This window comes from Caretta caretta, chromosome 23 (assembly GCF_965140235.1).
Source record: "Caretta caretta isolate rCarCar2 chromosome 23, rCarCar1.hap1, whole genome shotgun sequence".
Classification (NCBI taxonomy): Eukaryota; Metazoa; Chordata; order Testudines; family Cheloniidae; genus Caretta; species Caretta caretta.
This window is the reverse complement of record NC_134228.1, coordinates 7,449,921-7,463,627: the sequence shown is the minus strand read 5'-3', so window position 1 is coordinate 7,463,627 and position 13,707 is coordinate 7,449,921. Positions and strand designations below refer to the sequence as shown.

At 43.8% G+C, this 13,707-nt stretch overlaps 1 long non-coding RNA gene across 1 annotated transcript in view; it reads right to left on the bottom strand.

Moving 5' to 3' along the window:
* LOC142069840 (uncharacterized) overlaps positions 1–6,624 on the bottom strand; it is a 53,844-nt gene extending 47,220 nt beyond the window's left edge. The window contains exon 1 of the long non-coding RNA XR_012665807.1: positions 6,250–6,624. This is a non-coding gene — a long non-coding RNA (uncharacterized LOC142069840). The remainder of the gene's footprint in view (positions 1–6,249) is intronic.
* Positions 6,625–13,707: the final 7,083 nt, after the last annotated feature.

Sequence of the window (13,707 nt, the reverse complement as noted above, 5' to 3'; positions counted from 1 at the left end):
TTCAGCAAGGCATTGTAAGGCACCCAAGGTTGCAGAGCAGGGGTGAGAGAGCTACTCATTAGGCTGGATTGTACTCTGGTATGTCACAGCTCTGCAGGACGTTACTCCTGAAGTCATCTCCTAGCTAAGCCTGTGGTTTGGGAAATGCTGTCCCTAACTATGGCGACGTGGAGGAAATAGAAGTGTGTTTTTGTTGAAGTAGGAACTGCAAATGTGTGTGAAATATAATCAGTGTTGAAGTTGAGAGACCTGCCGGAAAATAAATAACTATTTTTGTTTAGAAACCCCCTCTGAGGTAGCCAACAGAGATTGTGATGTAGGCTTATGTCTAGTTCTTAACTGACACCTGTGCCACCAGTTTAAAGAAATAAACCGGCCATGTTTGCAGAAGCTATTGCTGACTAGCACTGCTGAGATTTTGGGTGGTTTGTTAAAAGAATATACTCCAGGGAAGTGTACATTTAGCACGGTGAAGGGTTTGGCAAGAACTCAGATAGAAATAGCAGGCACTCACCTGTTGGTTTTCACCTCAGAGAAGGAAGCTATGGAGAGCTATGGTCCATAGAATCATAGAATATCAGGTTTGGAAGGGACCTCAGGAGGTCATCTAGTCCAACCCCCTGCTCAAAGCAGGACCAATCCCCAACTAAATCATCCCAGCCAGGGCTTTGTCAAGCCTGACCTTAAAAGCCTCTAAGAAGGAGATTCCCCCAACTCCCTAGGTAACCCATTCCAGTGCTTCATCACCCTCCTAGTGAAATAGTTTTTCCTAATATTCAACCTAAACCTCCCCCACTGCAACTTGAGACCATAGATTCTTGTTCTGTTGTCTGGTATCACTGAGAATAGTCTAGATCCATCCTCTTTGGAACCCCCTTTCAGGAAGTTGAAAGTAGCTATCAAATCCCCCCCTCATTTTTCTCTTCTGCAGACTAAACAATCCCAGTTCCCTCAACCTCTCCTCGTAAGTCATGTGTTGCAGTCCCCTAATCATTTTTGTTGCCCTTTGCTGGACTCTTTCCAATTTTTTCACATCCTTCTTGTAGTGTGGGGCCCAAAACTGGACACAGTACTCCAGATGAGGCCTCACCAATGTCGAATAGAGGGGAACGATCACGTCCCTCCATCTGCTGGCAATGCCCCTACTTATACGTCCCAAAATGCCATTGGCCTTCTTGGCAACAAGGGCACGCTGTTGACTCATATCCAGCTTCTCGTTCGCTGTAACCCCAGGTCCTTTTCTGCAGAACTGCTGCCGAGCCATTCGGTCCCTAGTCTGTAGCAGTGCATGGGATTCTTCCATCCTAAGTGCAGGACTCTGCCCTTGTCCTTGTTGAACCTCATCAGATTTCTTTTGGCCCAATCCTCCAATTTGTCTAGGTCCCTCTGTATCCTATCCCTACCTTCCACCATATCTACCACTCCTATCAGTTTAGTATCATCTGCTAACTTGCTGAGGGTGCAATCCACGCGAACCTCCAGATCGTTTATGAAGATATTGAAGAAAATCGGCCGCAGGATCGACCCTTGGGGCACTCTGCTTGATCCGGCTGCCAACTAGAAATGGAGCCATTGATCACTACCCGTTGAGCCCGACGATCTAGCCAGCTTTCTATCCACCTTATAGTCCATTCATCCAGCCCATACTTCTTTAACTTGCTGGCAAGAGTACTGTGGGAGACTGTATTAATAGCTTTGCTAAAGTCCAGATAAAACACGCCCACTGTTTCCCCCTGTTTTTACACTGTTTTAAAACGGGTTTTAGAATACCACTCCCTGCTTCAGTGGCATTGATTACAGCCCCAAAGGATACCAGGGTTAGATGGGAAACAATTGTTCTTTACCATTTGGCACCAAAGTGTCATGAGGAAAAGAGAGAAACAGCTGGTGCCTGTTAGGATATAGATATTCAGGCCTGTCTGTAAAGGCCTATACTCTAAGAATTTAGGTGTATTCTTATCACTTAGCTAGTTATAGAGGTATAAAAGAAAGAATCAAAATCACTGTCTGCCGGTGTAAGGTCCTTTTCTTACTGTGACAGTCTGAGGCCCTGTTCTTAGGCTAAGGCCTTTGGCTACACAGCAGAGGCAGCCATAAGCTGGGAAGCGAACGGTCACGTCCTCACATTCCAAACTAGTCACACTGAAATAAGGTGCTATTGGGCTGTTAGGAATACACTCCTGTCCTGATAATGCCTATTGCCGCCAGAGAAAGGGAAGTGCCTAGAAGATGAAAAAGGAAACTTAGTTTGATAGCATCCTGTCTGGCAAGAACTCACTTATCAATAGCTGGGATGTGAAATCCTCACTTCTGTGTTTGTTCTATCACTGTAGTCCCCATTTCCCTATTGTTTGTATAATCTCTGTCTGGTTCTGTGATTGTTTCTGTCTGCTGTATAATTAATTTTACTGGGTGTAAACTAATTAAGGTGGTGGGATATAATTGGTTAAATAATCATGTTACAATATGTTAGAATTGGTTAGTTAAATTTCAGTAAAATGATTGGTTAAGGTATAGCTAAGCAGAAGTCGAGTTTTACTATATAGTCTGCAGTCAATCAGGAAGTGAGTGGGTGGGTGGGGGAATGGGAACAGGGAATGGGGGTGGGGAAATTGGAATCATGTTTTACTAAGGGGGGGGAATGGGAACAGGGACACAGGTGTAAGGCTCTGTGGTGTCAGAGCTGGGAAGGGGGACACTAAGGAAGGAAACTGGAATCATGCTTGCTGGAAGTTCACCCCGATAAACATCGAATTGTTTGCACCTTTGGACTTCGGGTATTGTTGCTCTCTGTTCATGCGAGAAGGACCAGGGAAGTAAGTGGGTGAAGGAATAAGCCCCCTAACAGTGCCTTCACAGGACATTCCTTGCCTATGGATTCCAATCTGGCTGCCTGGCTGGACAAAAAGGACATTTGTGGTGTGTGTGTTATGTTGGATCATGTTAAAGAAGTTCTGTATTAAAATCACAAATGAGTTTGATTCCCCATAGTTTAAATTCCAGGGTATTACTAATTAAGAGGTCTTTTGGTTTTTGGTCTCTTGTTTTTACTGTTTCTCTCCCCCTCTGTGTGAAACTTGCAAGCTGCTAATTGTGTTAGTACATCCTAAGACAGAGTCTGTTCTCAAAGCAATTCTTTGTAACAACAACTACTCACACAGAGAGAGACTCAAAGCGATACTTTGTAACAACAGAAACAGCACCCAGAGACTCCCCGCCCTTTTGTTATATTTATCTCGCTTTGTTAACAATTGTGATTAAAATAAAGATAGAGGATGTATGTGATGGATGCTTGGTGTGGATAATAAATGAATGATCAGGGAGGTGCCAGCCTAAGAATCCAGTGTTGATCGGCCTAAGAAGGCGTCAAGTGGAAATAACCAGAGGACCCCCGGAGGGCAGACTGGAATCCACCCAACAGCCTCAAGGATGGGAGAACCGAAGAACTAGATAACATCTGGCAGCACGGAGCCGTCAGGAATGTGCTATCTGCTGATTGATTCAGCAACAGCATGATGAAGCAATTCCCATAGCCTGGCATAGGAATAAATTCCTATAAAAATGGACTCTAGAAAGTGAGAACTTTGGGGTCTGATTCTGCAAACCAACTTCCAGCAGCATCGGATGAGCATCTGACAAGCCCCTGCTCCCTCCTCATGGCCAGGCCACCTGGCCAGTGCCTTGGCACGAGCAACTCTAAGGCTGGTAACTATAATAACAACCTTGCAGAACCTGTGTGTGTATGAATGAATAAATATGCGATTGAATGGAATGTTATAGCTATAACTAACTGCTTACTATGAGTCTTTCTGTATTCACAATAAATGTGCTGTTTTGCCATATCCCATTTAATAAGATCCTGCTGGTTTTTATTTTATTGGTATAACATGTAAATGATGGTAACCACACTTTCACCCTTTGTCAATGGGACACTCCACATCCCAGGGGAGTGCCCTGTAGCTCCATATTCATGCGTATAAAGCAGGCCATGTGAGGTATCGTGGGAAAAGTTATGATCTGCTGAAACCCACTGTTCCATTTAAATATATTATTAATGCGTATGAAGTTATGAGAATTGTGTTGTATGACTCACTAAAATAAACTGTGTGTTTGGGAAGCGCCTACATACTAGCTCCCCAAAAGACAGTAACCAGGGAGCTAACCAACGCCTGGGCGGGTGTCAAACAAACCATCATCCAGCAAGGGAGCTACAATGCAATGACTCACTTACACAAGGCCACACCAAGGGAACTGCTCAATCTTGCCTGGTGACTCAGCAATGCCCACCAGACATGCCTGGACTCATGTTGTTCAAGCACATGGGACTAAGGGTATAAAAGAGAACACAAGGGCCCCATGCCTGGCCTTTCTCCTGCCCCCACCTATGCTGCAAGCAACAAGGATGCTCAGAAGACTGAAGACTCCAACAAAGGAGACAGGCCCAGGCTTCAAGGGTGAAACCTGTGGACTATGAACTGCAATATGCAGTGGGGTGAGAAAAACTGCTGAATGTAGATGTTGTCCAGTCTAGTAGGGTTGAGAGTTTAGACTGCGTGCTTATATTTTATTTTATTTTGGTAACTAACTCTGACTTTTTGCCTATTATTTATAATCACTTAAAATCTCTCTTTTGTAGTCAATAAACTTATTTTACTGTTTAACTTTACCAGTGAGGTTGCGTGACGTGTGTGGTAAATCTGCTCAGGTTCACAAAGGCTGGGGTAGATCCACTTTCCATTGATGAAGTGGGGAACCAAGTAATAAACGTGCACAGCTTGTCTTGAGTGCCTGCCACACACTGAGTGCAGCAGCTTGGAAGGGAGGGAACATCGCGCCCACTGCACAGAGCAGGAATGGGTGAGTTCTATGTGACTGTGTAAGGTGGATGAGCTAATGTCTTGTATTGGACAACTGTTGGTGAGCAAGACAAGCTTTCCATAAGCCCTCCCTCTTTTAAAAATGATGGGACCCTGGCCCCCAGCCCCCCCTGTTCTGGCAGCCCTTCGCTGAGTTGCTCCAACAGCAGCACAGCAGCAGGAGCCATCCCACAGCTGGGGCAGGTCTAGGACCCAGACATCAAGCAAAAGTGCAGAGGCAGGCAAATGCCGTAGACAATTAAGTGGCACAAAGTCCAAAGAAGGAGAAAATGAACTCAGGGACGCTAGAATAAGCAAAGTTTCTCATTAAAACTCATTAAAATTGATTTCCTACTGACAGCCAGGTATGTGACGCTACATTCTAGCAATCACTGCAACAGCAAGTGACAAGTCCCTATTTGGAAATAAATCTCTTACTTCTTCTTCTATGTGTTTATTCTCCTAGCCCTTCCACACACATTCTCCCTTTCTCTGAGGCTCCATTTTCCCAGATGCCGTTGAAAATGTGCCTTCAAATAATTGAAAGCAGCGGAAAAGACAAATCCCCCAGCACTGGAGAACAGACAAGCAAAAACCTGAGATATCTAATGCAGCCCCCACCCCCACCCCCCTCTCCTCCCTGGAGTTTTATCCTGCTACAGTCACTGCAGCTCTGATCATCCTCTGTCGCACAGAAGCACCAGCCAATAGAAAAGGTGTGAATGTAAGCAAAACGTGTTGTTTGACCAACAGATTCCACAAAATGCCATCACACACTGGCTCTAAAATAAGAGGAAGAACAACAATTTGCTTAGCAATAACTGATCAGTGAAGAGTGAGAAGGTGGTGGTGGCATGAGAGAGGAGGAAATCACCAGATCATAGGTCAGGGAGAACAACGGCAGAAGCACTGTGGCGTGTAGCAAGGACGGGAGGAAGATACACACAACCACACACTCGCTACTACTGTTTCTTGTGAGGCTATAAATCAGAATTACGGGCAAAATAAATGCTGAGAGCCTGTGTCGTTTTAAGAATTGTATAATAATGTACAGTACAAAAGGTCCCCAAATCACTCAACTATACTACATGTTAACCTCTGTCAGGCAACATGGTTTAGCAGCACTATTAACATGTAAGTCTACTTTTAAACACCCCGGTAGGGTTAAAATATCTGTTAACTTTCCTACAGTACAGCACATTTCTCCACAAGCTTACACCAACCAGTTTACAGTCATTGCCTGTATTGCTTCATATGGAAACATTCAGACGCAGATACACGGTGACATTATATTTGTCCAATCAGCAGCATCCATTGTATTTTATAAAGCAGCCCAGTGCAAATAACGTATTGCTACTCACAATAATAAAAATAAAACCAGCTGCCATCTTACCTTAAACATCAGCGAAGTAAACTCTGGCACCTGGACTTGGCACCATAAGCGTCAATGATCTGCTCAGGGTTAACGTCGCTGGTAAGGTCACTCTCTGTATGCAGTAAACACAAAGCTGACAGTCTCTCTTGACCCATTGTGGATCATCCCCAGCGCATGGCAGGAAACAACGTCTCACATCCAGCTGTGCCAGCAGGTCAGGGCCAATTTCAACCGTTTTGTAAAATGTGGATAAAATGTTGTTGAAGCAGTTGCCTGCAGGCTCTCCAGCGTGATCTCTGGCAAATCCATCCTGAACCAACTGCAGTTCTGTGCGAGCGAGTGTGGAGTGTGGATTGAAAGGGCCCTTGCATATTGACAGAGCAGCCCAGCAATGCCACATCTGGATCACATGTTAGCCCTGCATCTGCGCTTTCAGCTATTTCCATGGATTGGGACAAAAACCTGCGATTACGTTCACCTAACAGTGTGTCCAACACAGGAAAATACAGCTGTCGGCCCCATTTTTCTTTAGCGCTCTTGTCATAAATATAAAGGGAAGGGTAATTACCTTTAAAATCCATCCTGGCCAGAGGAAAAATCCTTTCACCTGTAAAGGGTTAGGAAGCTAAAGGTAACCTCGCTGGCACCTGACCAAAATGACCAATGAGGAGACAAGATTCGAAAGCTGGGAGGAGGGAGAAAAACAAAGGGCCTGTCTGGGTGATGCTTTTGCCAGGGACAGAACAGGAATGGAGTCTTAGAACTTAGTAAGTAATCTAGCTAGGTATGTGTTAGATTATGATTTCTTTAAATGGCTGAGAAAATAGCTGTGCTGAATAGAATAAATATTCCTGTCTGTATGTCTTTTTTGTAACTTAAGGTTTTGCCTAGAGGGATTCTCTATGTTTTGACTCTAATTACCCTGTAAGGTATTTACCATCCTGATTTTACAGACGTGCTTCTTTTTTACTTCTATTAAAAGTCTTCTTGTAAGGAAACTGAATGCTTTTTCATTGTTCTAAGATCCAAGGGCTTGGGTCTGTGGTCACCTATGCAAATTGGTGAGGATTTTTACCAAACTTCCGCAGGAAGTGGGGTGCAAGGGTTGGGATGATTTTGGGAGGAAAGATGTTTCCAAACGACGTTTTCTCAGGAACCCAGATAAAGTTTGGTGGTGGCAGTGGAAGTCCAATGGCAAAGGGTAAAATAGTTTGTACCTTGGGGAAGTTTTAACCTAAGCTGGTAAAAGTAAGCTTAGGAGGTTTTCATGCACGTCCCCACATCTGTACCCTAGAGTTCAGAGTGGGGAAGGAACCTTGACAGCTCTCCTTTTCGTTTGGCTGGTAGTCTCATTGTCTGAGTGTGCTTGTAACAACTGAACAGTCAAGGAAGGCTGGTTTTTTCATGGGTCGTTTATAACCATACTTTTCATCTACATCGGGGTGACAGGGACACCATGCAGCTCACAGAACTTCTGGGCTTCCTCCCAAACATCATCCCACTTAGTGCTGGTTCGCATACTAATGCGTTGACAGTTCTCTGACGTACACTGCAGGCCTGGGAAAGTGTCGTGTCTTGTGGTTGCAGGGCTTTGTGTACTGCGTGACTCATACTAAGAGCGTGCTAAAAAAGGACTAAGCTCACAAAAATCTATTTTCTGCGCATTCTTCTACAAACCTGATGCTTCAATAAAGCTTCGGCAGGGAGGCGCTGACAGTCCCAACAAACGGCTAAGAAGTGCTCTCATGGAGTTTTTTACAGCAGATACATTTTTCCATCTGCATGCCCATCTTGTGTTACTTAAAGTACACAATCCCAGTTTCACTCCAAGGGTCTTCTGGGCCTCCAAGTAAGCATGGTGCTTGCCACGCTGTGAAAAGAAGGTAAACAAGCCCGCTAGAGTGTAAGAATATCCTGCTGCTGTTTACTTTGCAAGCCTCAACTAAAGCCACAGTTGATTTATGAGCCATGTCAACCCACTTGTGTATATATAGCAGTGGGTTGATCTTGCAGGATTTTTTGTCGTACACCACTTACATGACCTGCCATAACAGCAGGACCATCATAACACTGTGCTACGACTGGCAAGTCTGCAATCCCCGAATCTTGTAAGAACTGCTTAACATTGCGATAGATGGCATTAGCATCCTCTTGCTTAGAGCAATCAACAGATCCTAGAAATTGTTCCTTTATTTCCAGTTTTTCTGTGTATCTCACACAGCCTGTCATTTCTCCCTGTTTAAAACTACATGCTTTTGGCAACAAGAACAGTAACTAACCCATTCTCCTGTGTTTTCGGAACGATTGTGCTTTTCACAATCTCAGTAGCAATTTGTAAAAGCTCGTTGTGAGTCCCATGGCTGATGAGACTGAAAGAACCCCTCTTTATTTTTTTTGGCAAATGTTTCATCAGACTTTGAAAACAAATTGCATAATTCCAGAAAGTTTTCATGGTTTGCTGATTCTCTCTCATCACAATGCAATTTCTTGTTTAGCCAGGTAAAGCAGTATGTCGGTGATTTTTGCAGCCTACTCTCTGTTTTCATGTAACACCGTCTTCTGAGAATTTGACAATTGTGTAACTTGAGAGACCGCTTCTTCTGACTCTTTGAAAAAAATGCCACCGTTCAGAACACAGCTTGTGTATGGCAGATCGTACTTTTCTGAAGCTTTTTTCTTATATTTTCCCATCCCTTACTCCAGTGTATGCAGGGTCTTTCAAACCACTGGAAAACTGTCTGCAAGGAAAGTAGAAAACTGCATCTGCCTGCTTACTGTATTCTAAAAATGAAAATGTCTTGCAATACTCTGATGTAAATGAATGACTGTGCTGACCAAAACCAGTTTTTGGATACTCAGGTAGAGGTTCTGATGGCCCTATTGCAGTTGTACCAAGGTCCAAAACAGGAGATTTAGCAAGGTTGTTGCTGTCAGAAACCACAGTACTCTTAGTATAGATGTAGTTTGGGGTGCAGGGAGGGGCATAGCCCCCCCAAACAGAGGCAAGGCATGGGGGAGGAGGGTCGCATGCCAATCCCCCCTGCCATTTCTGTGAGCACTGAGCTGTCCTGCAAGGCTTTCTCTGCTCGTCCTGAGGGGGAGGAGAAGGAGGCTTTGTCATTCCCATACTGCACCCCCCACATCCTCCCTGGCACGTTTCGGCTTGCAGGACGGAGCAAGATGGAGCAGCTTTTCCCCTGTTCTCAGCTGGGGAACAGCTGATTGTGGCAGGTGGGAGGCGCTGGAAGGGAGCGGGAGGAGTTGATCGGCAGAGCCACTGGTGGGGCGGGGGGTGAAGGGGGGATCTGGCTGCCAGTGAGTGATAAGCACCCACTAATTTCTTTTCTGCACCTATGCCTGCAGCATGAACCCCCTGAGCCCAAGTCAGCTGGCATGGGTCACCTGTGGGTTTTCCTTTGCTATGCAGACTGAAGGAGAGTGAGCGCTCTCTGATGTGCGTTGTTCACCCACAGGTGATAGGCGTTTTTTGTCTTTTATCACTTTTTTGCATGAGTTCATTCAAGGGTGTAGTGATTGTCTGGGTTCACCCACATAGTTGTTATAGGGCCAAAAAGCTGTGGAAAAAGTTGAAGTACTCAAATGCTTTTTTTGCCTCAGTCTTCACAGACAAAGTCAGCCCCCAAACTGCTGCACTGGGCAGCACAGTAAGAACATAAGAAAGGCCAAACTGGGTCAGATCAAAGGTCCATCCAGCCCAGTATCCTGTCTACTGACAGTGGCCAATGCCAGGTGTCCCAGAGGGAGTGAACCTAACAGGTAATGATCAAGTGATCTCTCTCCTGCCATCCATCTCCACCCTCTGACAAACAGAGGCTAGGGGCACCATTCCTTACCCATCCTGGCTAATAGCCATTAATGGACTTAGCCTCCATGAATTTATCCAGTTCTCTTTTAAACCCTGTTATAGTCCTAGCCTTCACAACCTCCTCAGGCAAGGAGTTCCACAGGTTGACTGTGCATTGAGTGAAGAAGAACTTCCTTTTATTTGTTTTAAACCTGCTACCCATTAATTTCATTTGGTGGCCCCTAGTTCTTATATTATGGGAACAAGTAAATAACTTTTCTTTATTCACTTTCTTCCCACCACTCATGATTTTATATACCTCTATCATATCCCCCCTTAGTTTCCTCTTTTCCAAGCCGAAAAGTCCTAGACTCTTTAATCTCTCCTCATATGGGACCCGTTCCAAACCCCTAATCATTTTAGTTGCCCTTTTCTGAACCTTTTCTAATGCCAATATATCTTTTTTGAGATGAGGGGACCATATCTGTATGCAGTATTCAAGATGTGGGAGCACCATAGATTTTTATAAGGGCCATAAGATATTCTCCATCTTATTCTCTATCCCTTTTTTAATGATTCCTAACATCCCCTTTGCTTTTTTGACTATCCACCATGACTCCAAGATCTTTCTCCTGATTAGTTGTAGCTAAATTAGCCCCCATCATATTGTATGTACAGTTGGGGTTATTTTTTCCAATGTGCATTACTTTACATTTATCCACATTAAATTTCATTTGCCATTTTGTTGCCCAATCACTGAGTTTTGTGAGATCTTTTTGAAGTTCTTCACAGTCTGCTTTGGTCTGAACTATCTTGAGCAGTTTAGTATCATCTGCAAACTTTGCCACCTCCCTGTTTACCCCTTTCTCCAGATCATTTATGCATAAGTTGAATAGGATTGGTCCTAGGACTGACCCTTGGGGAACACCACTATGTACCCCTCTCCATTCTGAAAATTTACCATTTATTCTTACCCTTTGTTCCCTGTCTTTTAACCAATTCTCAATCCATGAAAGGATCTTCCCTCTTATCCCATGACAACTTAATTTACGTAAGAGCCTTTGGTTACCTAAGAGCCTTGTCAAAGGCTTTCGGGAAATCTAAGTACACTATGTCCACTGGATCCCCCTTGTCCACATGTTTGTTGACCCCCTCAAAGAACTTTAATAAATTAGTAAGACACGATCTCCCTTTACAGAAGCCATGTTGACTTTTGCGCAACAATTTATGTTCTTCTATGTGTCTGACAATTTTATTCTTTACTATTGTTTCAACTAATTTGCCCGGTACTGACGTTAGACTGACCGGTCTGTAATTGCCGGGATCACCTCTCTAGCCCTTCTTAAATATTGGCATTACATTAGCTATCTTCCAGTCACTGGGTACAGTAGCTGATTTAAAGGACAGGTTACAAACCATAGTTCACAGTTCTGCAATTTCACATTTGAGTTCTTTCAGGACTCTTGGGTGAATGCCATCTGGTCCCAGTGACTGGTTACTGTTAAGTTTCTCAATTAATTCCAAAACCTCCTCTACTGACATGTCAATCTGTGACAATTCCTCAGATTTGTCACCTACAAAATACAGCTTAGGTTTGGGAATCTCCCTAACATCCTCAGTCATGAAGACTGAAGGAAAGAATTCATTTAGTTTCTCTGCAATGACTTTATCGTCTTTAAGTGCTCCTTTTGTATCTCGATCGTCCAGGGGCCCCACTGGTTGTTTAGCAGGCTTCCTGCTACTGATGTACTTAAAAAACATTTTGTTATTACCTTTTGAGGTTTTGGCTAGCTGTTCTTCAAACTCCTTTTTGGCTTTTCTTATTATATTTTTACATTTAATTTGGCCGTGTTTATGCTCCTTTCTATTTACCTCACTAGGATTTGACTTCCACTTCTTAAAAGATGCCTTTTTATCTCTCACTGCTTCTTTTACATGGCTGTTACATTTTTAGTTCTTTTACTGTGTTTTTTAATTTGGGGTATACATTTAAGTTGAGCCTCTATAAGGGTGTCTTTGAAAAGTGTCCATGCAGCTTGCAGGGATTTCACTCTAGTCACTGTACCTTTTAATTTCTGTTTAACTAACCTCCTCATTTCTGCATAGTTCCCCTTTCTGAAATTAAATGCCACAGTGTTGGGCTGTTGAGGTGTCCTTCCCACCGCAGGAATATTAAATGTTATTATATTATGGTCACTATTTCCAAGTGGTCCTGTTATAGTTACTTCTTGGACCAGATCCTGCGCTCCACTCAGGACTAGATCGAGAGTTGCCTCTCCCCTTGTGGGTTTCTGTACCAGCTGCTCCAAGAAGCAGTCATTTAAAGTATGGAGAAATTTTGTCTCTGCATTTCGTCCTGAGGTGACATGTACCCAGTCAATATGGAGATAATTGAAATCCCCCTCTATTATTGAGTCTTTTATGTTGATAGCCTCTCTAATCTCCCTTAGCATTTCATCATCACTATCACTGTCCTGGTCAGGTGGTCAGTAATATATCCCTACTGTTATATTCTTATTAGAGCATGGAATTACTATCCATAGAGATTCTATGGAACATGTGGATTCATTTAAGATTTTTATTTCATTTGATTCTATATTTTCTTTCACATATAATGCCACTCCCCTCCTCCCCCTCCCCGCACGACCTGTTCTGTCCTTCTGATAGATTTTGTACTCCGGAATGATTGTGTCCCATTGATTGTCCTCACTCCACCAGGTTTCTGCGATGCCTATTATATCAATATCCTCCTTTAACACGAGGCACTCTAGTTCACCCATCTTATTATTTAGACTTCTAGCATTTGTGTACAAGCACTTTAAAAACTTGTCATGGTTTATCTGTCTGCCCTTTTCTGATGTGTCAGATTCTTTATGTGAATGTTTCTCATCTGATCTGGCCCATACTTTGTCCTCTTCCATCCTCTCCTCCTGACTAAAACCTAGAGAATCTCTATCAATTGACTCTCCTCTGAGAGAAGTCTCTGTCCGATCCACATGCGCCTCTGCAGCTTCCCCCCCATCTCCAGCAGCATCGATTATCAGTATGAAAGGTTTTCTCCCCCGCCCCCCCCCCCCGCTCTCCTGCTGGTAATAGCTCATCTTAAGTGATCACTCTCCTTACAGTGTGTATGATAACACCCATTTTTTTCATGTTCTGCTTGTATATAAATCTCCTCACTGTATTTTCCACTGATTGCATGCGATGAAGTGAACTGTAGCTCACGAAAGCTTATGCTCAAATAAATTGGTTAGTCTCTAAGGTGCCATAAGTCCTCCTTTTCCTTTTGATACAGTCTCCCACAGTATTCTTGCCAGGAAGTTAAAGAAGTATGGATTGGATGAATGGACTATAAGGTGGATAGAAAGCTGGCTAAATCATCGGGTTCAACGGGTAGTGATCAACGGCTCCATGTCTAGTTGGCAACTGGTATCAAGCGGAGTCTGACCTGGGGCCAGTTTTGTTCACCATCTTTATTAATGATCTGGATGATGGGATGAATTGCACCCTCAGCAAGTTTGCAGAGGACTCTAAGATGTGGGGAGAGGTAGATATACTGGAGGGTAGGGATAGGGTCCAGAGTGACCTAGGCAAATCAGAGGACTGGGCCAGAAAAAAATCTGATGAGGTTCAACAAGGACAAGTGCAGAGTCCTGCACTTAGGACGGAAG